This window comes from Myxine glutinosa, chromosome 14 (genome assembly GCF_964187855.1).
Source record: "Myxine glutinosa chromosome 14, kmMyxGlut1.1, whole genome shotgun sequence".
NCBI classification, from domain to species: domain Eukaryota; kingdom Metazoa; phylum Chordata; class Myxini; order Myxiniformes; family Myxinidae; genus Myxine; species Myxine glutinosa.
This window is the reverse complement of record NC_136274.1, coordinates 87365374-87389601: the sequence shown is the minus strand read 5'-3', so window position 1 is coordinate 87389601 and position 24228 is coordinate 87365374. Positions and strand designations below refer to the sequence as shown.

The 24228-nt window shown below is 49.8% G+C and overlaps 2 protein-coding genes across 8 annotated transcripts in view; one reads left to right on the top strand and one right to left on the bottom strand.

Annotated features, from left to right (window-relative positions):
- Positions 1-24228, top strand: part of EXOC1 (exocyst complex component 1) — a 262527-nt gene that overhangs the window by 171512 nt on the left and 66787 nt on the right. The gene's annotated exons all lie outside the window — the stretch shown is intronic.
- The window catches only part of LOC137439970 (THAP domain-containing protein 2-like), a 234700-nt gene that overhangs the window by 175462 nt on the left and 35010 nt on the right, over positions 1-24228 (bottom strand). The gene's annotated exons all lie outside the window — the stretch shown is intronic.

The following is a 24228-nucleotide window of genomic DNA, read 5'->3' as shown; positions in this document are numbered from 1 at the left end:
TGGTAAGTTTCTTTTGTGTTTTCGGTCTTTTTGAAGTTGGTCAAAATGGTCAAATCTTTCGGTCAAAATGCCCATTTTGCACTGGCCTTTTTAAAGCCAATATCAAGACATCACGTGCAGCTCATTAAAATCATCCCGTACCCCTTGGCTAATCACTGACAGTCAAAATGGCTGTTCAACAGCTGTGCTATGAAGTGACCATTGAAGGTTCAAGTGACCATCCGTGACCGTTTTGTCTGACAGCGAGGACACTATTGTCCACAAATAAGTTCACACATTTATTACACGCAGTGTTATTGTTGATATTTAAAGGTTTCAAAGGTGGTAAGTTTCTTTTGCATTTCAGTATATAGATATATATAGATATATTGTTACGGACACGGTTTTTGGATGTTATTTTACCGAGCGGTGGTGTATTTAACCGCGTCCGAACAGTTACTCCCCGATTAGAACCCGATTCCAACCGAACGTTGACTAATCGCGCTACAGATATTCAATTGGGAAACCTCTAAAGCGACCGAAAGAGAAGAAGAGAGAAGAAAGACAGAGTTTGGAGGAAGAACAGATTTATTATACACACACAAGCAATATTTTAGAGCGACCAATATTATTTACAGCAATAGATGGAAAAGAGCAGTCACACAGTGCATTGTTAACTTATTCTATTTCATTTACTTAATCCCCAAGGACAAACGAGTAGGACAGGACGTTCACACTCACACGGTGGATATTGCAGGCAGGTAATGGCTCGAGGTTGATTGCTTGAGAGGAAGGCAAAATCGGAGGCCGCAGCACCCCTCGCGGTTTTGGCGGGAAAACCTCCGTCGCGTATCCGCGGCCGTCACGCGCTGGCTCGGCACACCTGCTCCTCTTCCTGGGGTGGAGCCGTCTCCCTCCGTTCAGCGCGTCTCTCCAACGACAGGGGGGTATTGCAGGCAGGCAGGTAGGTAGGTAGGTAGGTAGGGCTTGCGGTGGATTGCGCTCCTCTTCCAGGTCATCCCCCAGCGTATCTCTCAAGGCCTCTCTTTGGTGCAGCCTCGTTGCTCCTCTCCAGCTCATCTCTCATCTGGACTCGTAAAGCAGTCCCCTGCAGTCGCTTTTATCACCTCCAGCGAAATCAAGCCGCCGACTCCGAGGGCGCGCCTACCGGGTCACTCACCGCGGTGTTGATTGGCTGTTAGGGCTGGTTCACTCCTTGCTTCTTATGACGAGGTGGAGACACGCCTTTCTTCCCCAACCTTACCTCGTGGCCAATGGTGGTTTGAAGAAAACCAGCCAAAATGCGGAAGGCAATTGGAAGGGAGGTTTTGGGGAAATTGGAAGGGCCTACGCTTATTTTGTTTGATACAATGCAAAGTCAATCTAGTGGAAAACACATACTTAGCCTACATGGAATAAGGAAATACACTATTTAAAAGATATATCGTGACCTGCGTGTATGTTCTATGAAATTAATTAGGAGGACGGCTGCGACCATTATTTACATTACCAGGATGTTACCATACCAAAACCATACTCTTCACATCCGTTACCCTTCCTCCAAAATTGTTACACTCCTCAAAACCCGTTACACTTCTCAAAACCCGTTACACTTCTCAAAATCGTTACACTGCACCCTCCTTTCTTCAGGCACGTCCTCGGGCCTACTAGACTTAACTGAGTGTGACATGTAGGTGTAATTCCCTCTACAATTAACCTGACCCTGAGTGTGACAATTTTAAAACACAAATAAGTATGTCCCCCTATTGCATTGCATCCTGTCTAACAGACTCAAGCCCACAGCTAACCGAATTACGGAATTATTCTGAAACTATACATTTACGGTGGGGAGCATTATTTACAATGACGTGATTTCTTATTTACAACGCAACCCAGGACCTGTGTGTTTTTCTTTTCTTTTTAGGGAACAAGAGAAAGAAATTCCTGTTGGGAGGGAGGAGACAGCACGCATTGCATCGATGCACCAGTACCAATACCACCAAAGCACCCAAAAGCACCCAAACACCACAAAGCACCCAAAAACACCATCCGGTGCGGTTACCATGGTTCATAATAAACACAACAAAACAACTGGTGGTGGTCTTCTCCTTCTCTGCTGGGCCGATGTTCTTCCCGACGTCTTCTGGCTTCATGCGGCCTATTTGGACATACTAAAAAAAAGCACAACTTGTGTCCATTTTTATTTAGGGCCTCAGGGGCCAACTAAGGGTGGTCCACCTGTTTGGCATAGGTGCCACCTTACCGAGGTCCGCAAGCAAGATTCCCTGGCCACTATGGCCGGTTTCCAACAGAGGTGCCCTGCCCCAGAACCTGGGGTCCATCAAGTGGTACTTGGCCGCCGAACAGCGGTCCATAAAGTGGTACATCAACGCAATGCGTGCTGGTTCTGGGAATCTCGGGCGCACAATGGCCACCTCACGCACGCTCCCCTCGGCACCCAATGGCGCACAGGTCATGTGGGAGACAAAAGAAAGACAATTGAGCGAGGGGTAAGGTCACAAGGGTACACGTCAAACAAGGCAATGCAAGGTGAAATGCGTACGGAGGGCGAAGTGAGAAAGCTCGTCCCTACCGTACGTCACCCCCCTGTCACCTACACTACCCTTGCTCTTACCCCATATTTACAAAATCTACCCATTTACAAATTCGTCACTACTGTCACGTCTTCCCCATATTTCCCTTATACCAAATTCGTCACCACAATCCCTCTACTTCAAAATTTGCCATCATCAAATTCATCATCAATCCTCATAAGGAGGCAGAGATGGAACATCAAAGCACAATGTCACACCCACGTCATGATGCGTCTCACAATCCAAACATTTGCATCATAAAAAATAATCAAAACATGGCATGGTGTGGAGTACCTGTCACCTCAGGTGAGTGGATGCAGATGGTGTGAGGAGATCCTTCATCCTAACTATCCTCTAAATGATTGTAACACACTTTACACTACCCGGGGTCTTTCCCTGCCAATTCATTGGCCAACTTACACTATGGGTTCTAATAACCAATTCCCATTGGCCAAACTGTGGTGCTCCTCAATTTTGGGGTCTCACTCCCCCGATTCATCTCCCGGTGCTCTAGCACAATTTCTGGGCTGCGACGTGTACCTCTCCCAACAGGTCTACACACCTGCACACCTCCACCACTGTAGTTGCCACCCGAGCTTACCTAGCTCCTCACCCTAACCTAACTAACTGGGGACAGCCCCTCTCCTGGCTCTGTCACCCCATGGTGCCCTCTGGCACTGGGCTACCCGGGTCCGTCCTCCGGATCCTCGGGCCCCATCCACAACAACTACTACCGGCTCCCAGAGCCCACCTGCGGCCTCACCTGGCCGACATCCTTACAGTGGTGGAGTGCCCAAACCAACTACACACACTAACAGGCTACACGCCCAGCCATTTCCACAACACCAACGCACCCATCCACATACCATTCTGTCACCCGCACCACAGATGCCAATATCCAACTACAATTTACCTATACCCTCTACCTAACACTTACACTACCCGCCCCGGGTATCCGCGATGGGGGTCCACTCTTCCCCCATTCACACCTTCGCACCATCCACTCCACTCCACAATTTCCACCATTCTCACTCCACGACCATCCATTTCACTACTCCATACCATTTATTCCATACAGCCACATACACCTGTTCTTCATTCACCTGTCGTTGCACACCTGTGCAATCCTACCTGGTGCCACCTGCACCCTCCTTTCTTCCTGGACCACTTGGTCATCACAATACACAATCACCATCACTCACTCATACACTGCTCCACACACCTGTTCAGTTGCACACCTGTGCAATCACACCTGTTCCATTCTCACCCGTTCAATCCTCACACACACGGCATCATCTCAGCTAACTTCTCCCCTCTGAAACTTGCGCTTCCCAGTCGTCCCTTTAAACTATTGCGCTCCCACGTCATTATAATCCACACTAATCTACCTGCGTCCCCACTACAGGTATCAGTCACTAACTAAACTTAACGTTACCTAATGTCAATCTCTTCTCGATCCCTATCATTATCCAAGCCCTCCCTGGCTCGGTTGTCATAGCCACCCCATAAACTATTGCGCATTTGCCCCCACCTGTGAGGGATGGTGGATTTGCCATCCCACCACATCGGGGGTCTCTCACTACCAATTTCGCTCGTCCAAATCCAACAATTCAAAAATTTTCCATTTACTGCCAATTCTATTCACTTTTCTAAATTTCGTTTTAAATCACTATTATCACTATCACCATCACCCGTCTACTTATTACATCCTCTCGGTGCGCCAATTCACATCTACAGCCCGGCTTCGTACAGCCGAGCAATGAACGCGGGTCGTTTTGTGCCAGCGGCTGGATACGTCCCGCATTCGGGGCAGGGACGGGGGCTTACCCGGGCCGAGATCCCACGCATCACCTCGGCGTGGAGCCATCCAATGTCCCGATCTCGACCTGCCGGCACGTCTCAACAAAACGTGGTCGCCATAGCGACCCTTCCTATCCAGCCGCCCGCTCCGCCTAGTGGAGCCCGGCCGCGGCCGTTCAAAGCGAGGCCCAGCGTGGATCGCGCACGGCGGTTCTTTCGAAACCGCTGTGGTTCGGATCCCCGCTGGTTCTCGCGGCACGCGAAGCCCGGCACGCACCGAGGGCCCGAGTCGGCTATAAGTCGTTCTAACCTTTAACCCAGTTATCGTCGACGCTTCACCTGGATTCCTACAAGCATACGCTACCCCTTTCTTGCTCATACATGCAGCTGTTCCCATTCTCCTCGTACCTTTCCTGACACACCTCGGTACACCCATTCCACTCACAGCCTTGGTCACACACCTGACCACCGAACACTTTGGCACACATTCGTTGCTCGCACACCTCACCAATACACCTCTTCGCGCCCCCTCCTCGGTCACTTCCTCTGTGACAATCACAGGTGTGCCCTCATTCGCACACCCAACCACGTGCCTCACCACCAACTCAAATGTGCCTTCCCACACACGCTCTACCATTCCAGGTGTGCATCCTTCCATCCCAGGTGTACATCCTCGCTCACCTGTCACAACCAGCTCACTCTCCTTGTCACTCTCACTACTCTCACCTCCACTCTCGGTCGCGCACTCACCCTTACTTTCGACGGCACACTCTTTCCTCATGCACCCGTCCGTTACACACCTTTCTCGCGCACACTCTCCCGTTACACCCTCTGTAACACTCACCACAGACGTACACTTTCTCGTTACATCCTCTGTAACACTCACCACAGGTGTACACTCTCTCGTTACTTCCTCCGTAACACTCACCACAGGTGTACACTCTCTCGTTACTTCCTCCGTAACACTCACCACAGACGTACACTTTCTCGTTACATCCTCTGTAACACTCACCACACCGCGCTTCCCTGTGCTCCCTCGCACACGCGCTTCGACCAATTCACTCTTGACGGCACACTCACTCCTCGGCGTGCACTTTTTCCTCACACACCCCATGGTCGGACATTCTCGCACACCTCTTTTTTCGCACACCAGACCTGTCGCACACCTCACCAACGGCCTTTCACGAACACCCGGATCCAAACCAATCCCCAAGCCGACTGAAGCTTTCCTCACATCTTGTACATTGCCACTCACCTTGGCACCTCGTCCCCGCACCTCCTTTGCCACCTGCAAACTCTTTATTTGGTTAGTGAGCATCACATCATGATTTGAACACAGACCTTGTACATATTCCATGACTTCCTCCTTTATCTCCCTCTTAGTTTCTGTCCGTCCCTTCTTAATTTCACTCACCTCTTCTCCCACTTCCTCTAATTTTTGTTTAACCTCTTTTATTTCTCGGTGCGTCTCCTCAAGTTCGTCCTCTAAGGCTACCGTGACCGTTTCTACGTGCGTCCTTACCTCCCGGTCCTTCGTCTCCATTATCTCTGTCACCTCCTCCACCCTCATTGTCAGTTCCTCTCGTACCATCTGACATTGCCTCTGCGTCGCTATTAATTCGTTTTTAATTTCTTTTTGTGTCGCCTTTAACCCTCCTAGTACCGCAGTGTTCTTTTGAACCTGCTCCACTAACTTAGTTTGTCCCTCTGTCAGCTGCTCCACCTCCTCCGTCAGATCTTCTATTCCCCCTTGTAACTTTGCCGTATTATTTCTCACCTCTTTCTCTATACGCTTTTCGCCTCGCTTTACCTCCTCGCGCAGCCCCGAGACCTCCTCACTCACCCCTCGTCGTATTTCCTCCATCTGGTTCCCCATCTGTTCGATTTCCCGGGCGGATTGTTCCCCTATTTCCCGCAATTTGTCCTCCATCCTATTTTCTAACCCCATTAACCCATTTTTCACCCCCTCTAACTGATTCTCTTGAGCGGCCATTCTGTTTTCTACCCCCATTAACCCATTTTTCACCCCTTCTATCCCATTGTCTAATCCCTCAAATTTCTTGTCTAACTCCTTAAAATTATTGTCTAACCCCTCAAATTTCTTGTCTAACTCCTTACCGGTACCCCTCGCTTCGTCCCTCATTACCCCCATTTGGCCCTCTAATCGCTCACTCTGAGCATCCATTTTTGCTTCTAGCCCCATATTTGCCATTAGTATGGTTGCATTAATCTGCGCCATGAGGTCCCGCACATCAATTCCCGCTATTTGCGCAGCGGGCGCGGCTACCCCGCGCTCGTGCGAGCCGCCCCTTTGTGCGTCTGATACCACGTGCGCGAGAGCGCCATTTTGCGCGTCTGACACCCCCTCAACCGCCTCCTCATTGCTCTCCTCCTCCCTTTCTTCCACATACATTTCCCCTGGTTCCTGGGTTACCCCTAACCCGTCTATCTCCCCCACCGACATCCGATCGCCTTGATTGTCCATGGCGCGATCTCAAAATTCGGGTTTTATAAAACAACACAATTTCGGCAGCTCGTAATTTTGACCAAAAAATTTTTTTTAAACTTTGGGCCTAACAAATTTAGTCCCGGGTCCGAATCCGACTCCTCGACACCAATTGTTACGGACTAACACAATTGGTGTCCAAAATTTGGGCTAAATAAATTTAGTCCCAGGTTCGAATCCCACCTCCTGACAACCAATTGTTACGGACACGGTTTTTGGATGTTATTTTACCGAGCGGTGGTGTATTTAACCGCGTCCGAACAGTTACTCCCCGATTAGAACCCGATTCCAACCGAACGTTGACTAATCGCGCTACAGATATTCAATTGGGAAACCTCTAAAGCGACCGAAAGAGAAGAAGAGAGAAGAAAGACAGAGTTTGGAGGAAGAACAGATTTATTATACACACACAAGCAATATTTTAGAGCGACCAATATTATTTACAGCAATAGATGGAAAAGAGCAGTCACACAGTGCATTGTTAACTTATTCTATTTCATTTACTTAATCCCCAAGACAAACGAGTAGGACAGGACGTTCACACTCACACGGTGGATATTGCAGGCAGGTAATGGCTCGAGGTTGATTGCTTGAGAGGAAGGCAAAATCGGAGGCCGCAGCACCCCTCGCGGTTTTGGCGGGAAAACCTCCGTCGCGTATCCGCGGCCGTCACGCGCTGGCTCGGCACACCTGCTCCTCTTCCTGGGGTGGAGCCGTCTCCCTCCGTTCAGCGCGTCTCTCCAACGACAGGGGGGTATTGCAGGCAGGCAGGTAGGTAGGTAGGTAGGTAGGGCTTGCGGTGGATTGCGCTCCTCTTCCAGGTCATCCCCCAGCGTATCTCTCAAGGCCTCTCTTTGGTGCAGCCTCGTTGCTCCTCTCCAGCTCATCTCTCATCTGGACTCGTAAAGCAGTCCCCTGCAGTCGCTTTTATCACCTCCAGCGAAATCAAGCCGCCGACTCCGAGGGCGCGCCTACCGGGTCACTCACCGCGGTGTTGATTGGCTGTTAGGGCTGGTTCACTCCTTGCTTCTTATGACGAGGTGGAGACACGCCTTTCTTCCCCAACCTTACCTCGTGGCCAATGGTGGTTTGAAGAAAACCAGCCAAAATGCGGAAGGCAATTGGAAGGGAGGTTTTGGGGAAATTGGAAGGGCCTACGCTTATTTTGTTTGATACAATGCAAAGTCAATCTAGTGGAAAACACATACTTAGCCTACATGGAATAAGGAAATACACTATTTAAAAGATATATCGTGACCTGCGTGTATGTTCTATGAAATTAATTAGGAGGACGGCTGCGACCATTATTTACATTACCAGGATGTTACCATACCAAAACCATACTCTTCACATCCGTTACCCTTCCTCCAAAATTGTTACACTCCTCAAAACCCGTTACACTTCTCAAAACCCGTTACACTTCTCAAAATCGTTACAATATATATATAGATAGATATATATAGATATATATAGATATATATCGATATATATAGATATAGATATATATAGATAGATATAGATATATATATATATACAGTCACGTGAAAAAGTAAGTACACCCCATGTAAAGTTTTGACTTGTTCAACATATTTCAGACTTGTGCACTTTGGCATTAACAGTAGCAAGAGCTACCTGTAGGTCCCGTGATGACATTCTGGGGTTCTTAGAGACTTCTTTCAGCATCTTGCGGTCTGCTCTCGGGTTGAACTTGCTGGGGCGGCCTGGCCTGAACAAGTTGGCAGTTGTTTGGAATCTTCTCCACTTGTAGATGATCTTCCGGACAGTCAAATGATTGATTTCAAATTGTTTGGAGATCTTTTTAAATCCTTTCCCAGACTCGTAGGCATCTATAACCTTCTTTCTGAAGGCCTCAGGGAGCTCTTTAGATCTAGGCATGGTGACGCCGCACACTTCAACAACAAAGAGCAAACCAAACTAAATGTCTGAGGTTTAAATAAGACAGGTTCCTCCAAGATCCTCTCTAACGATGTTCTACTGATTTGCAACTGAGCTGGTGCACCTGATTCTAATTTTAGGTATTTGTAGTAGTGATAAATGAAGGGGTGCACTTACTTTTTCCACATGTGAAATTTGCATTTATGTTTATTTAAATTATACAATGGACTACAAAATGTAAATGTTTCATGATATTTGTTGTATTATATCATCTTTATCTATCAATATTGTTGAAATGAAGATCAAATAGCTGTATGTTGAAATATGTTGAAAAAGTCAAAACTTTACATAGGGTGTACTTACTTTTTCACGTGACTGTATATATTACTTATATATATATATCTATATTGTCACGATTCTGAGAGTGTAAATACAACATCATTAAAGGTTAAAGGTTTGCCCCCATAGTTCATCCACAAGCAACACGTAGGCCACCTTGGAACATTAGTTATGTCATAGTATGTGTCAGGGTAAGGCCATTTCCATTCGTGATACCTGCGTTGTGTAAAAGAAATAAGCTTAGGTCCCGTTCATTTTGCGGCTTAGGTCCCGCTCACTCGTATACAACACAAGGGGAAAAATAACCGGAATATAATGTTTGGCACTCAGCTTTGAGCTGAGTGTTTGTTTGTTTTGGCACTCAGCTTTGAGCAGCTGTTGAACCCTTTCGGTAATCATCACAGCCCCCGCGTCCTTCCGCGGGAACCTGCCTTTTGCGCGCCGTTCGTTTAGTCCAGCCGCGCTAGGCCTCGTCGTACACTTCACACAGCACCGACGTCTCTCAGCACACCCCGACGATGCGCAGCCAGCACCGACGAGCCAAGGAAAGGACAAGGCGGTTGCTCGAACCGATGAAAGCCAGGGACCTCGAAGACAAAATGTGTGACTGTGTCCGCCTTCCACGAACACCAGGAAGCGAGAGGGATATACAACTGCTCGTAATGGAGGCCAGCCCGGAGAGAGGGAAAATGTCGGGACCCAAGTCTTTTGTACCCAGGGCTCTTACGTCATTCGATGACGTCGCGCCATGCTCCTATCAGCGAGTCTCATCTCATCACTCAATGGTACCCTAACCAATCACTGCTCTTCAGGGCGTGGCCTCACTGACCTGCCTACTTGGTGTTACGATGTGGTGGCTGGCAGTGCCAGCGGTGTTGTTCAATGTCCTGTTCCGGTTGTTTTTATTTTATGTTATTGCGTGCCGATTGCTTGCTGGTAGTGTGTGTGTAGTGTCATAAGGAATAAAGGGAAAAGTACAAAGGTGATCTACACACAGGGAATTTACCATGAATCCCTGACTAATTAACAAAACCCTACCCCTCGTCATGGGGACAAAGATACACTTACGTGACATCCGGTCCAACAGATTCCCTACTTATGGTACATGGGGGTTCTTCTTCTTCATCAAGACATTCAGAGCACACAATTCTACCTGGACTAAGGTATTGCATTGCCTACCCCCACAAACCTAACAATATTGTTACGGATCGCGGATTAGATGTTATTTACCGAGCGGTGGTATTGCCGCGACCTAACAGTTCCCCCGATTCTTCCCCAACTCACCCGATTCCACCCGAACGTTGGCCAAATCGCGCTACGCTAAATCAATGATTGGAAAGGACACAACGACTGGGATAAATGAAACGACGCAAGGGGTACAGTTCTCAAGACCTCCGGAGGAGGGTATAATTAGTGGTGGAGAAAAGGGGTAGATTACAAGGTAGAGTGAGGTAAAAGACACAGAAGAGATGGGCACTTAAATACAATCTTATCTTATCCCAGACAGACCACAGACAAACGGAACAAGGCTGACTTACACAGGGATTGATGGCAGGAAGGGACAGGCAGTCGATAGCACAAGGTGCACCTTGGCTCAGGGACAGGATAAAGCACGGTCCAGTCCAGAGATGCGGGGAGGTGTCACAGCGCTCGGAAGGGACGTCTCTCTTGCTTCAAGCTCAGCGCGCATCTGATGTCACCACTCCCTCGGCTGCGCATGCTCAACGGGGAGTGACACGCCCTCGGCTGGTTGGCTCCACCCCAGATGGGACCGGTCCGCCGCTTACATTGGGTGCGGGGGTTACCAGGCTCCGCCCTTGACGAGGAGCTGACAGGGAGCCCCTATTTGGTAACACCGTCGAGCACATGTTTGATGGCGGCTCGTGGGGAAGGCCTCGTGCCCTCCCAACACCCCCTACCAACCAAGCCGGAGTGAGGACGCGCACTCCCTGTGCACGCCGCCGCCATTGCTGTTGTTGTTGTTGTTTCTGAACCGTGAGGAAGAGCTGCGGGGAGGTATTGCGAGGTCCTAAACTTCCTAACGGTGCCATACAATCACATTCTGGTGCAACGAAGGGTCAGAATTAATGGAAACGAATCCTTAACTGACATAGACTAAGAATAACTAGCAAGATGTCCTATAGTTGTCTACGTGAGATGCGGTGGACCTGGATGCGACATTTAATGGGGGGAAATAGGGGGAGGTCGGGTCTACAGAGTGTTGTTTACAGAAAATGGGACTAGGGAATGGGGGATTGGGGATAGTTGGGAAGTATTGAGGAAATAGGGGAATATTTACAAGCGGATATGGATGGATGCAAATCCCATATCCGCAACAATATGTATATATATATATGTATATATATATATATTGTTACGGCCCGCGGATAAGATGTTGTGTTTGCCGAGCGGATGGCCCCGCGGTTGTACAGTTACCCCGATTAACCCGATCCCCGAACGTTGGCCGGATCGCGCCACAGCTATTCAATAGGGAAAAGACTAAGGCGACACGGATGTGAAGAAGAAGACGACAAAAAAGGTTGGAAATACGAATCTAATTTATTTTCTATTTACAGGCTCAAAAAAACCAAGGAAAAGGAAAGATAATAAAATAATATACAGAAGATATGAGAGACACAGTGCAAATTCCTTATACAAGCTTAATTAAATACCCAGGACAGAACAAACAAAACAAACTCACGTACACAAGAGGATGGAAAGGCAGGAGGTGGATGGCTGGAGGGAGAGGAAGGTCCAAGGGGGTCCTGCAGCACGATCGGCGCGTTTAGCAGCCGCCGTTCCTTCGCGGCCCTGCTCAAAACCGCCGTCCAGGCCCCAAGCGGCTGTTTTTGCTGCTGTGGCCGCCGCTGCTGCTGCTGTTGTCTGTTGCTGCGGCGGTGGACGTCACGCGCTTTTCCAGGACTACAACAGGCTTCTTGCTGTTAACGACTGCTCAGTCCAACCTTGGCGAGCAAGGCGACGAATAGCAGGCTTTGTGCTTCCCTGGACGATCTTCTTTGGACAAGAATCGCTGCTGGATGATCTCTCTGGATGATCTCTTCTCTAGATCTCCTCTTTCTTGGTCCAACCACTCTTTCTCTCTCTTGGTCCAATCACTCCTCACCACCGACAACCACTCAACCCTTTCTCTCTCTTGGTCCAAATCACTCCTCACCACCGACCACTCCCGCAACCACTTTTTGCGCGCGCGCCTTTATAACGCCTCCGGCGATCAAGCCGCCGGCCTTCAGGACACGCCCATCGGTGTGCTCACCTCGGCCCTGGTTGGTCGCGCGACCCTCTGGCTCCGCCCTTGATGACGACGGGCGGGCACGCCCCTCTTCCCCGACCCGAGCACACGTTCAATGGTGGTTTTGGAGGGGATGTAATTGGCAATCGAGGCTTGGCAATGATGAAAGGGGAAATGGAGGTTTTGGGAATGGGAATGAAGAATGAAGGGAATCTATCTATTTCACTTGGTGCAATGGAGTGTCATCTTAATGGAAGACAAGGCCTTACCCTAATACACATAATAAAGATATAACTATCAACCAGGGGGAAATCTATGATTGGCTGACGTGTATGCTTTATGGACTAATTATGGGACGCCCTTTGACCTTTACACTACGGAGGTATTTACAAGGAATCATTACATTTTACAGAGGGTGATATTTACAACAATTTACTATACAATACAACACAATTAAAAAAACACAATCCTCGTATCCGCAATAATATATATATATACATATATATATATATATATATATATATATATATATATATATATATATATATATATATATATATATATATTGTAACGGATTTGAGAAGTGTAACGAATTTGAGAAGTGTAACGAATGTGAGAAGTATGGTTTTGTTGTGTGTAACTGACCCTCGTAATGTAAAGAAAGGTCGAAGCTCGTCCTCTTAGTTAATTTCATAAACCTACACCCAGGACACCATATATCCTTTTAAATAGTTAGTCCCTTATTCTCTGTAGGCTAAGGATGTGTTTCCCACTAGTTGACTCTTCATTGCACCGAATTAAATAAGAGTAGGCCCTCCGACGCCCCATGGCAGCTTCCAAGTGCCAGGTTTGCCACTTTGCTGCAATTGGCTCTTTAAGCACTTTGCTGCAATTTCATCTGCCGTCCAGTTTGCTGCATTTGACTCCATTACGCACGAGGTAACGACGAGGAAGAAAGGCGGGTCTCCACCTCGTCATAGAGGGGGAGGAGTAGGTCGGCCCCGCTCATCCAACCCAGAACGAGGGGTTTGGCTTGAGAGGGTGGAGAGAGAACGCTTGGGGGAGGTTCGCAAAGGGTGAAGGGCGGGGCCTATATAACCCGCCGCGGGACGCTCCCCAAGCAGATGAGCTGAAAGGAGGGATGAGTTCTGAGTCCTGGAGATGAGCAGGTGTGACCAAGCCGCCGTGAGACGTGCCGCGCTGCAGGAAAAATGGACCGAGGCAACGCAAGGAGCGCGCGAGGCAGCAGTACGGAGAAAGGAACTTCGCCCGCGCAGTTTGGGACCAACGACCGCGGCTCGGCTTCTTGACGCCGGTGCCTTCTGGCCCGACCGTGCCCAGTACCCACTGAACCTTCCTTGCCTCTAAAAGCCACCCATCTCCAAGCCATTCCTTCCTGCCTGCATTCCCCCGTGTAAGTGTGATCGTCCGTCTGTCTTTAACGTTGTCCTGGGGTTTATTAATTAACCTGTATAGGTAAGCTAATGATTTCACTGTGTTTCTGCTCCTTCCATTTTCTGTTTATAACCTTGACTGCTCTCTTTGCTTTGGCTTGTGTAAATAATTAATAAATCCTGTTATTCCTCCGTACGTCTTCTTCTTCTTCCTCTTTACATTCGGTCGCTTTAGACGTTTCCAAATTGAATACCTGTGGCGCGATTTCGGCCAACGTCCAGGAATCGGGTTAGTCGGGGTAACTGTTCGGCCGCGGTGTCATCCGCTCGGCAAAACGACATCTTATCCGCGGTCCGTAACAATATATATATATATATATATATATATATATATATATGTATATATATTGTTACGGTTCTCTCGCCGGCCTTCTTCCCCTTAACAAGGGGGGATTAATCCCCTTGTCTTCACTGGGCTTGGCGGAACCGGAGCTTGCAACGTCCTTCCGGGCGAGGGCAAAATAGGGTTTCGGGACCAATTCTCGCTCGTACCGAAGTACCCGCGCCGCTCCGGGAAACGAGGAAGCAAGCCTCGCACGAAACGTGTGATGTGAGTACGCCGAGCAGATTGCGTACACGTGGTCCGCGCAGTCTTACTTAGTGGAACCCGATTGGAGCGATCTTATTCGTGCCACGCTTGGTCAACTGGAGAAATCACAGAAACGATTGAATCAAGAAGAAAGGAAGAACAGATGGGTTTAATTATTCCCACACGTATATACAGTTCAAGGACGAAGAGACACAGAGCAATCCTTAGGCAGTCTTAACTTATCCCTGGGACAACGGGCCCGTCTCACACTCACACGGGGTATTGCAGATGGGCAGTTGTTCCCCAACGCGTCCAGGGATGGTCCTCGTCCAGCTCTCCACGGTTGGCTCAACCCCCACGGCAGGGCCGTCCCCCGTCGGGTAAGTCCCCGGTTGGCCCGCCTATCGCCAAGCCGCTAACAGTCCCTGCTCGGGTCATCAGGGGTCGTTTCGGCCGGGTGGTTAAGGCCCCCCGAAAACTGACATTGCCCGTGCGAGTGAATTCTGGGGGGGCGCATGTGGGGGTTACCCCGTTGAGGCATAATCCACAAGCATGGGACCAGTGGGTCTATTGATGGTATGGGCGTGGCGTGCGCTCAGTTGTTGGAGCCTTGAACAAGTCAATAATTTTTTTACCCTCTCGTTGTCCGCAACTCCTACATTTCCGTTACGTTATATATATATATTATATATATATGTATATATGGGTTTACCGTGGGAGTTGATCTGGTGTTGATTGCGGAGAGGATGGATGGACTGAAGGAGAAGATGAACAAGTGGAAGGAATGTATGGAGACAAAAGGTCTGAAGGTGAATATCGGAAAAACGAAGGTGATGGCAAGTGGTAAAGCATGTGGTGAGGTGGAAAGAACTGGGAAGTGGCCATGTGCTGTGTGCAGGAAGGGTGTCGGAGTGAACTCCATTCAATGTACAATGTGCGCAGAGTGGGTTCATCAAAAATGTAGTGGTCTGAGGGGCATTAACCAGTGTGGCAGCTACATTCAAGTGTAAGGTGTGCACAGAGGGAGCTGCAGATGGAGGAAATGTTGAGTTGGATCTTGGAGATGGCATGAAGCTGGAAGGTGTGAAAACATATTTCTACCTCGGAGACATGCTGAATGGAGATGGTGGATCAGACTCAGCAACGGTTGCTGGAGTGAGATGTGCATGGAAGAAGTTTCCGGAACCGAGTGGCATGCTGATGAGGAGGGGAGTGTCGTTGAAGCTGAAGGGAAAGGTGTATGCTGCATGTGTGAGAAGTGCTATGATTTATGTGAGCGAGACATGGGTAATGAATGTAGAGCAGCAAAGAAGGCTGGAAAGGGTGGAAATGTGAGTGGTTCGGTGGATGTGTGGAGTATCATTGAGAGAGAGAGGAAGACAAATGATGAATTGTGAAAGATGATGGGAATAGAGCCTGTGATTGATGCTGTGAAGAGGAACAGGTTGAGATGGTTTGGTCATGGGTTGAGGAAGGATGAAAGTGACTGGTTGAGAAGAGTGATTGAAATGAATGTAGAGGGAAGTAGAGGACGGGGAAGACCGAGAAAGACTTGGCTAAAGGTGGTGGAAGAAGAAATGCTGGCAAGGGAGTTAACAAGAGGAGATGTAGAAAATAGGGCAAAATGGAGAAGGTTGTCATGGGGCCCACAAGGCTAACCCCCACTCTAGCAGGGAAAATGGCCTTAAAATGCCTGTTGTGTGCAATATAAAATAAAAAAAAACCACTGTAGTGAAATCGTATTCGTACTGAACCCGGGGTGATGCTCGCTGCTCGTTGACACCGCTAGGGGCGTGACTATAAGACCCGCTGCTGCGGACAGTGCTCCGAGACTTCTCCTGTGACACGTTACATCTGGTAGACTCGCTAACGGTACGCCAGCATAGAATATCCAGCTTGCTTGCATTGAATGTTATGAATGGTCCCATGTGATGCCACATCGTATACTTATTGCATTTCCTGCATTACAGGATGATGTCATGATCTAAATGGAATTAAACCACAAGTTGGACTAAAGTGGTGTGGACCTGATTGGTTTTCCACAACACTTAATTCCATTTATATCTACCGACATGGCTGGCAACAAGACGCTGGCGGTTGCCGTATTCTGCGCCGACCCGCAAGCCCCGGATGGTGGCTTGCAACTGAAGCACTGGCTCAGAACATTGGAGAATCATTTCGAGGAGCCTGAGACCACGCCGACGGCTGCCGCGAAGCTAGCAACGCTTCATTCAAAAATCGACTACAAGGTGTACAATTCCATCGCTCAATTCGCGACGTATGACCTCTCGATCGCGGAGCTCAAACGGCTGTACATAAAGGAAAAAAGCCCGGTGTATGCACGATATTTGCTGCTAACGCGACGTCAGCAACCCAACGAGGCGATGGACCACTATGCCCAGGAGCTCCGGCAGCTCTTGCTGGACAGCATCAAGGAGCCACGGACTCCCGCGCAGGCTCAGGATGATCTTCTTTTAGATGCCTTTATTGCAGGGGTCTCCTCCCAGGAACTACGGCTCAAGCTCCTAGAGAAGACCGACCTGACCTTCGCTGCGGCACTCGAGCAAGGGAAAGTATACACCGAAGCGCGGATGCAATCGAACACCTATGATCGCACGCGCCTCTTGGCGGGCACTACACTACACGCCCGGCCGGAGAGTGCTACCGCCGAGGACGCGGACCTGCTCGCGGAACTCCGGGATGCTCCGGAGGAAGACCCAGTCCTGACGGCTGCCGCTACGGCCAGACCCAAGGCCTTACGCGGGGCCGCATGCTTTTTCTGTGGGGGGCCACGCCATGCCCGGCCCGTGTGTCCGGCACGAGACGCTATATGCCATTTGTGCTCGCAAAAGGGACATTACGCGAAAGTGTGCAGGAACGCGGCTCGCGGCTCATTGAATCGCGCGGTCGCGGTCGCGCGGTCGCGGCGACCTTGAATGGGCTCATTGCGGAGCCTGCGAGCCGAGCCCGAAACCCGGCGCCTTACCTGTCTTCGAAGGGGAGGGCCCCTCTCTGCGGGCCCCTGGGCGCTCAGACGTCCTTGGCGGGCGTCACCAGACAGCCACCACAGTCTCATCCTCAATCGGGCATGAAGTACGTGTCCTTGACCAAACTCCGGGCCACGCAAGGGGCTTTGAAGCCTCGCCAAGCCCCAGCGGAACGTTCCCCTCGTGTCGTCCACGAGCTAACGGTGGCCCTCACCCCGGAAAAGGCGATTTCGAATACTACGGAGGCCTTTTCCTGCCAAAAGTGTCAAAAGGCGTTTTCAAATACTACGGAGGCCTTTTCCCGTCAGAATTGTCAGATTTTGAATCGCGAAACACCGGAATGCTTGGGAAAGCCCTCTGATGGCATTAATGGATTCCCCATGGACAACGCATACTCCGGCCACGACCGCAAAACTGCTGCTGGCATAGGATCCACCCGCGAGGCTTGTCCGACCCATTCGGGGGGTTCAGTCCCACTCCCAGCAGCCTCGTCTGGCCTGGCTCAAGCCCTTATTCCCCTCATGGTCGAAGGCCATTGTGTTCGGGCCTTGGTGGATACAGGGTCTACGGATAGTTTTATCGACCAGCGACTTGTGCTCAGGCATGGATGGCGGATCTGGAGGTCTCCGAGACGGATCTTCATGGCTTCCCAGGGGCTTCGACTCAGCACGAAGGGGGAATGCCGATTGAAACTCATGCTAAAGGGACGGGTTTTTCCTGATGTACACCTTATGGTTTTACCCGCTTTATGTGCTGATATTATATTAGGACACGATTTTCTTAAGCTGCATGGACGTCTGGTAATGGAGTTTGGTGGGCCTGACACGCTTGTTGTGGGGGCGGACGACGCGCTTGCGGTGTGCGCCCTAGCGTAAATGGACATCCAGCCGCTTTCGCTGTTCCCCAATCTAACCTCCGACTGTACCCCTGTCGCGGTGAAATCACAGCGCTACTCTCGCGCAGACTTGCAATTCATTGCGGATGAAACGGCTCAGCTCTTGAAAGATGGCATCATAGAACCTAGCAGGTCGCCGTGGCGCGCCCAGGTCTTGGTGGTGCGCAGCGAGGCCCACCGCAGACGCATGGTAATCGACTATTCCCAAACGATTAACCGCTTTACACAGCTGGATGCCTACCCCCTTCCGGGGATGGACGCGCTGGTGCAACAGGTGTCCCAGTATTCGGTCTATAGCACTCTCGATCTCCGTAGTGCGTACCACCAGATCCCTATCTCTAGGGCGGATCGTATCTATACCGCTTTTGAGTCGGGGCAGCGGTTGTACCAATTTACGCGATTGCCTTTTGGGGTAACGAACGGGGTCGCTTGTTTCCAGAGGGCCATGGATGACCTCATTGCGCGGGAGCACTTAACCGATGTTTTCGTCTACCTCGATAATCTTACGGTTTGTGGATATGACCAAGGGCACCATGATGCTAATCTGAAGCGCTTCCTTGAGGTCACGCAGAGGTATCGCTTAACTATGAACGAGGATAAGTGCCAATACTCCCTACGCACGATAGATCTTCTGGGGTACACCGTGACCCATGGCTCTGTCGCTCCGGATAAGGAGCGTCTGCGACCTTTGCTCGACATGGCCCCTCCCTGTGATCGGGCGTCCCTGAAGCGCGCCCTCGGGCTATTCGCCCATTACTCCAAATGGGTGCAAAATTTCTCCGCGAAACTTCGCCCCCTCGTGGCCTGCGACACCTTCCCACTGAGTCCGGCCGCATTGGCGGCCTTTGAAGGCCTTAAGGCCGACATCGCCCGAGCCGCCGTGGCGACAATCGACGAGAGCGGCTCTTTCGTCCTCGAAAGTGACGCCTCGGATCAGGCCATCGCGGGGACCCTCTCCCAAGGGGGGCGTCCCGTGGCTTTCTTTTCACGGACTCTTACCACCGCTGAGCGGAGACACTCGTCCGTCGAAAAGGAAGCGTATGCGATCGTCGAGTCTATTCGGCGATGGCGCCCGTACTTACTCGGGCAGTGCTTCCAAATCATCACGGACCAGCAAAGCGTTGCGTTCATGTACGACACCTTACACGCCCAGCGCATTAAGAATGAGAAAATCACTCGCTGGCGTATCGAACTCGCCGACTTCTGTTACACCATCAAATATCGCCCGGGGAAGGATAACCGGGCCGCCGATGCCTTATCACGACCGGCTACATGCGCGGGTATCACCTCTTTGGAGGGCCTACGGGTGCTGCATGCCACTGCGGGCCATCCCGGCGTAACGCGTTTCGCTCATTTTGTGCGGTGTGGCAATCTCCCATACTCGATTGACGATATCCGCCGTATCTGTCGCGACTGCGCTATCTGCGCGGAAATCAAACCGCGTTTCTATAACCCTCCCATGGGGACTCTGGTTAAGGCTACGCGACCGTGGGAACGCTTGGCGATGGATTTCAAGGGCCCATTGCCGGTGTCGAGCGGCTCTCGCTATCTGCTCACTATCGTCGATGAGTACTCGCGATTCCCCTTTGCTTATACGTGCGTGGACATGACTGCTGCCACGGTGATGCGATGCTTACAGAACTTGTTCTCAATGTTCGGGTACCCGGCCTATGTCCATACCGACCGGGGTGCGGTCTTCTTGTCTCAGGAGGTGCGCGGCTATCTGCTCCAAAATAACATTGCTTCTAGTTACACCACGCCGTACAGACCCCAGGCTAATGGGCAGATCGAACGCTTCAACGGGATTATCTGGAGGGCCGTCATGCTCAACCTCCGGACCCTCGGCCGGGGCCTCGATAAATGGGCTTGGTCGCTACCTGCGGCGTTGAACTCGATCAGGGCTCTCCTGTGTACGGCAACCAACCAAACTCCCCACGAGCGACTTTTCCACCACCCCAGGAGCACGGGGTGTATACGGTCTTTGCCCAGTTGGCTCGCTGGGCCCGGGCCGGCCTACCTTAAACGGGCGGTTCGCGCAAGCAAGTACGACCCCCCCCTAGTGGACAAAGTGCAGATTCTCCAGGCTAATCCTGAGCATGCTCGTGTGATGACGACTGATGGCCGTGAGACTACTGTCTCCGTCCGTCACCTTGCCCCATGCGGGGTCACCGACCTGAGTAGGGAATCGGACGGACCGACCGAACCCATCTATGAGACTATGGCCTCTCCCGACGCTCCCATCGCCGAAAGTCTACCGCTCTCCCCTCGCCGGGTCTACCTGGGCCCGACGACTTGGAGTTACCCCCTTCGTCACCCGACCCTGATGGCGCCTCCGACACCGGGGACACAGGGATACGTGATGCCGTACCCGGGAAATTTCGGATGCGTGCTGGCAGAGAAATTCGCCGCCCGGCCCGATACGGTTGGGTCGACTGATGTTCCGCACCCTGTTCGTGCTGACGCTCGCTCGCTTCTAGCCGCACCGCCGTATAATTCTGACGGGGGGGGGAGAATGTAGTGAAATCGTATTCGTACTGAACCCGGGGTGATGCTCGCTGCTCGTTGACACCGCTAGGGGCGTGACTATAAGACCCGCTGCTGCGGACGGTGCTCCGAGACTTCTCCTGTGACACGTTACATCTGGTAGACTCGCTAACGGTACGCCAGCATAGAATATCCAGCTTGCTTGCATTGAATGTTATGAATGGTCCCATGTGATGCCACATCGTATACTTATTGCATTTCCTGCATTACAGGATGATGTCATGATCTAAATGGAATTAAACCACAAGTTGGACTAAAGTTGTGTGGACCTGATTGGTTTTCCACAACAACCACCTTTAGAGGCCATTTTTCCCCGCAAGGCGGGGGTTGGCCTTTTTCGGGAACCGTGGTTGTTGTTGTTTTTTGTCCACTTTTTGAAGCAATGTTTTACGGCCAGATGCCCTTCCTGACGCCAACCCTTTTCGCCGCCTTTAACGACAAACAGGGAATTACCAGTGAACTGGTACTCAATTAGCCGACCTCGGAAGGATGACAGGCTGAGTCAACCCCCCTGGCGTTAATTCAGCGATCGACCGGGATTCGAACCCAGGATCCTAGGATCATAAGCCGGCACCCTCGCCGCTAGCCCAACACCAGGGTTACCTGGGACAATCTTGCACAAAAAGTCAACACTTATTAATATAACTTCAGAGCTGCTCTTCAGGCTAATACAAACTTACTAATAATTAAAATGTTTTGTTCTATAGTTTAAGTCATTGAATTATTGATGACTGATGAGTTAAAGTTTTACATTTATTTTGAAGGTAATATGAAATCATAGACGGTCTTTTGGAGAACAAATAATATTTATGAAACTTTAATTATTCGTTAGGTACGTCATGCAACATGGATTTGACCTTCATAACTCAATAAGAAAGTACATTTATTTGTCCTAAGAATATTTAATTAAAAGAACTGTTCTTCAGATCAAACTGGTCGATTTGATTGCGAGAGGGAGTGGAGAGAAACGTGCAGCCTGGTTGCCCCCTGGCAACCAGTGCAAGGAGTCGATTTATGACCCTCTCCACAAGTTCGTAGTTTTAATGACTATTCCTCAAGTCCCAGTTCCTAAAAGAGAATGGTTATTGCTGGTAGATTTTAAAACATGATTCAAACTGAGCATTATATATTAATGAAGCTTTAGCATGCAATTAAAACTCAAGTGTTCGCAGCAAGCGGTCGAGGCTCAAGAAAATCCACTCGACTTACAAATGAAGTACGCAAACAATTAATTTTCTTCAACATTCATTCAACACCTACCAAGCTCCGGAGGAGCCATCTCGCAGTGCGTCATTATGGATGTTAAATTCAGATACTGTCACAAGTGCATGCAAAACTCAGTTACCGACCTGGTTTTGCCCTTGTTGGGGCTTCATCAGGGCAACACAGTGAGCTTTCCAAATACTTGTGACTGAAAACCTTTGTTTTTTTATATCAGTCATTATGCGACTTTATACCATCAGTGGGGAACCACCAGTGACGTGTCCCATACAGCTACTGCTGCACCTTCCTGGGAGCAATAAGCACCGCCTGCCACACGGTAACATTATCTCTGGTATCCACTCACTATATGGAGTCGACCTGGATGCGGTAGGGAGTAACTAATTAGTATCTGTAATTTGGTGCTCCAACCTAATGAGCGAACGTCATGACGTCATCACCACTTATGTACGCATTGCCTGCCAAGCTCCGAAGGAGCCATCTCACAGTGCGTCATTATGGATGTTAAATTCAGATACTGTCACAAGTGTATATGTTCAGATGCTGTCACAGACATACATATTTACATATATACAGGGTGAGCCAGAAATATGGTTATTTTTAACACTCGTGTAAAAGTAATAAAAAGTTGCATTTCAAAACAAATTCTTACAAGAAAGAGAAGTACATAACATGTCATTTATTTATGGAAAAGAACATCGAGGAGATGCGCACCATTTTGTCTGACACATTCCTCCAATCTTGGACGCCAACTATTGTCGGAGTGAACTCCGACAATAATTAAATTCCCATTTAAATTTGAGTTTAACTTTAAATTTAATTTTGAAAAATTTGGCCTTGCGTGTCCAACCGCAGCTGTATGTGACAACCCCTTTTTCGAGTTTTTCTGCCCCTCTGTGCAGCTGTTCCAAATTTACTTTGGGGATCATCTTTTCCGAGGCTCTATACCCCTGTCCAAATCCAGCTCAGGGCCAAAACACCCCCCGCCCCCCAGTTGGGTGCTCAATTTCGGAACCTCCTGTGCCCAAATGTGGCTTGTGGTGAGGGTCCCCTGGGTCACCTTAATCTCCTCCTGGAGATGCTTTATGGACCGACTCGCCTCGTCTCACAGACTCTGTTGGACTCGAGTAACCTCCCCCCTGGGTACTGTCCCTGGTGTTAAACCGCTCCTGTAGCATTTCATTCACCCTTTCCCCAGGCAAATGCGACTTCCACAGGCCTTTTTCAACAAACACCCGCTCTTGCTCTGTTACATGAGCCTCCAATTCCTTTACCTCTTCAGCCAGGTCACCCCCCCCCCCCCCCCTGGTGTTTAAAGAGTCCCCATTCCTCTGCCTGTTGTCACATTCTGGCATCCACACAGGTCCGATAGCCTTCCAGGTCCTCATTTACTTTATCAGTTCTCGTATTAGTTGCCCCAATTTTCTCTTCCAACTTTTTCCCCATTCGGACAGCCCGAGCCAGAACACCACCGATCACCGCGTGACAAAGACAAAGAGAGAGAGAGAGAGTGAAGTGACCGTCTCCTTTCCAACCTCAGAGAGAGAGAGAGAGAGAGAAAGAAATGATCGTCTCCTTTCCAAACCCAGCGCGAGAGGGAGAGACGCACCCTCCTTTTTCCCTCACTGACGTCACTCCCTGTGCCCCATCGAATCATCGCATCTCCACGACCAATCATCCCCCCAATCATCCCCTTTGGGGCGGGGCCTCACGGGGCCTGCTTGATGCCCAATGACGAAGCTCTGGGCGTGGCTTGCCAGTTACGACCCTTCGAGGCGGAACCTAGCCGTCCTTCGGGAATGTTTGGATGAGCGGGGTGTACTAGCTGGTCGTAATGTCCGGGTACTGTCAGCGATTATGGTTGTTGTTGTAATGGCGGCCCTTTTTCAGATGAAATAAAACCAGAGGGAAAAACACAGGAGGCAATTACATACTGGGGATTATCCTTAAGCCCTATCTAACTTAACACAAACACCACCCTCTATGTGGTGACACATAAACAACCTTAAGCTCACGGTTTACCTTGCTTATGTACATCGAAATGGGCTTTCTACATGTCACACGGTCCATGCTAAAACCTATGCATTACTATCTCCATTATGGCAATTCGTCACCTCCCACCACAAACGTAACAATATGTATATGTGTATGTATATATGGATTGTATGTGTAGTAAAATGCAGTCATCCAAGATATAACCCCAGGTGCAGTAACACCATTCGCCCACTACGATG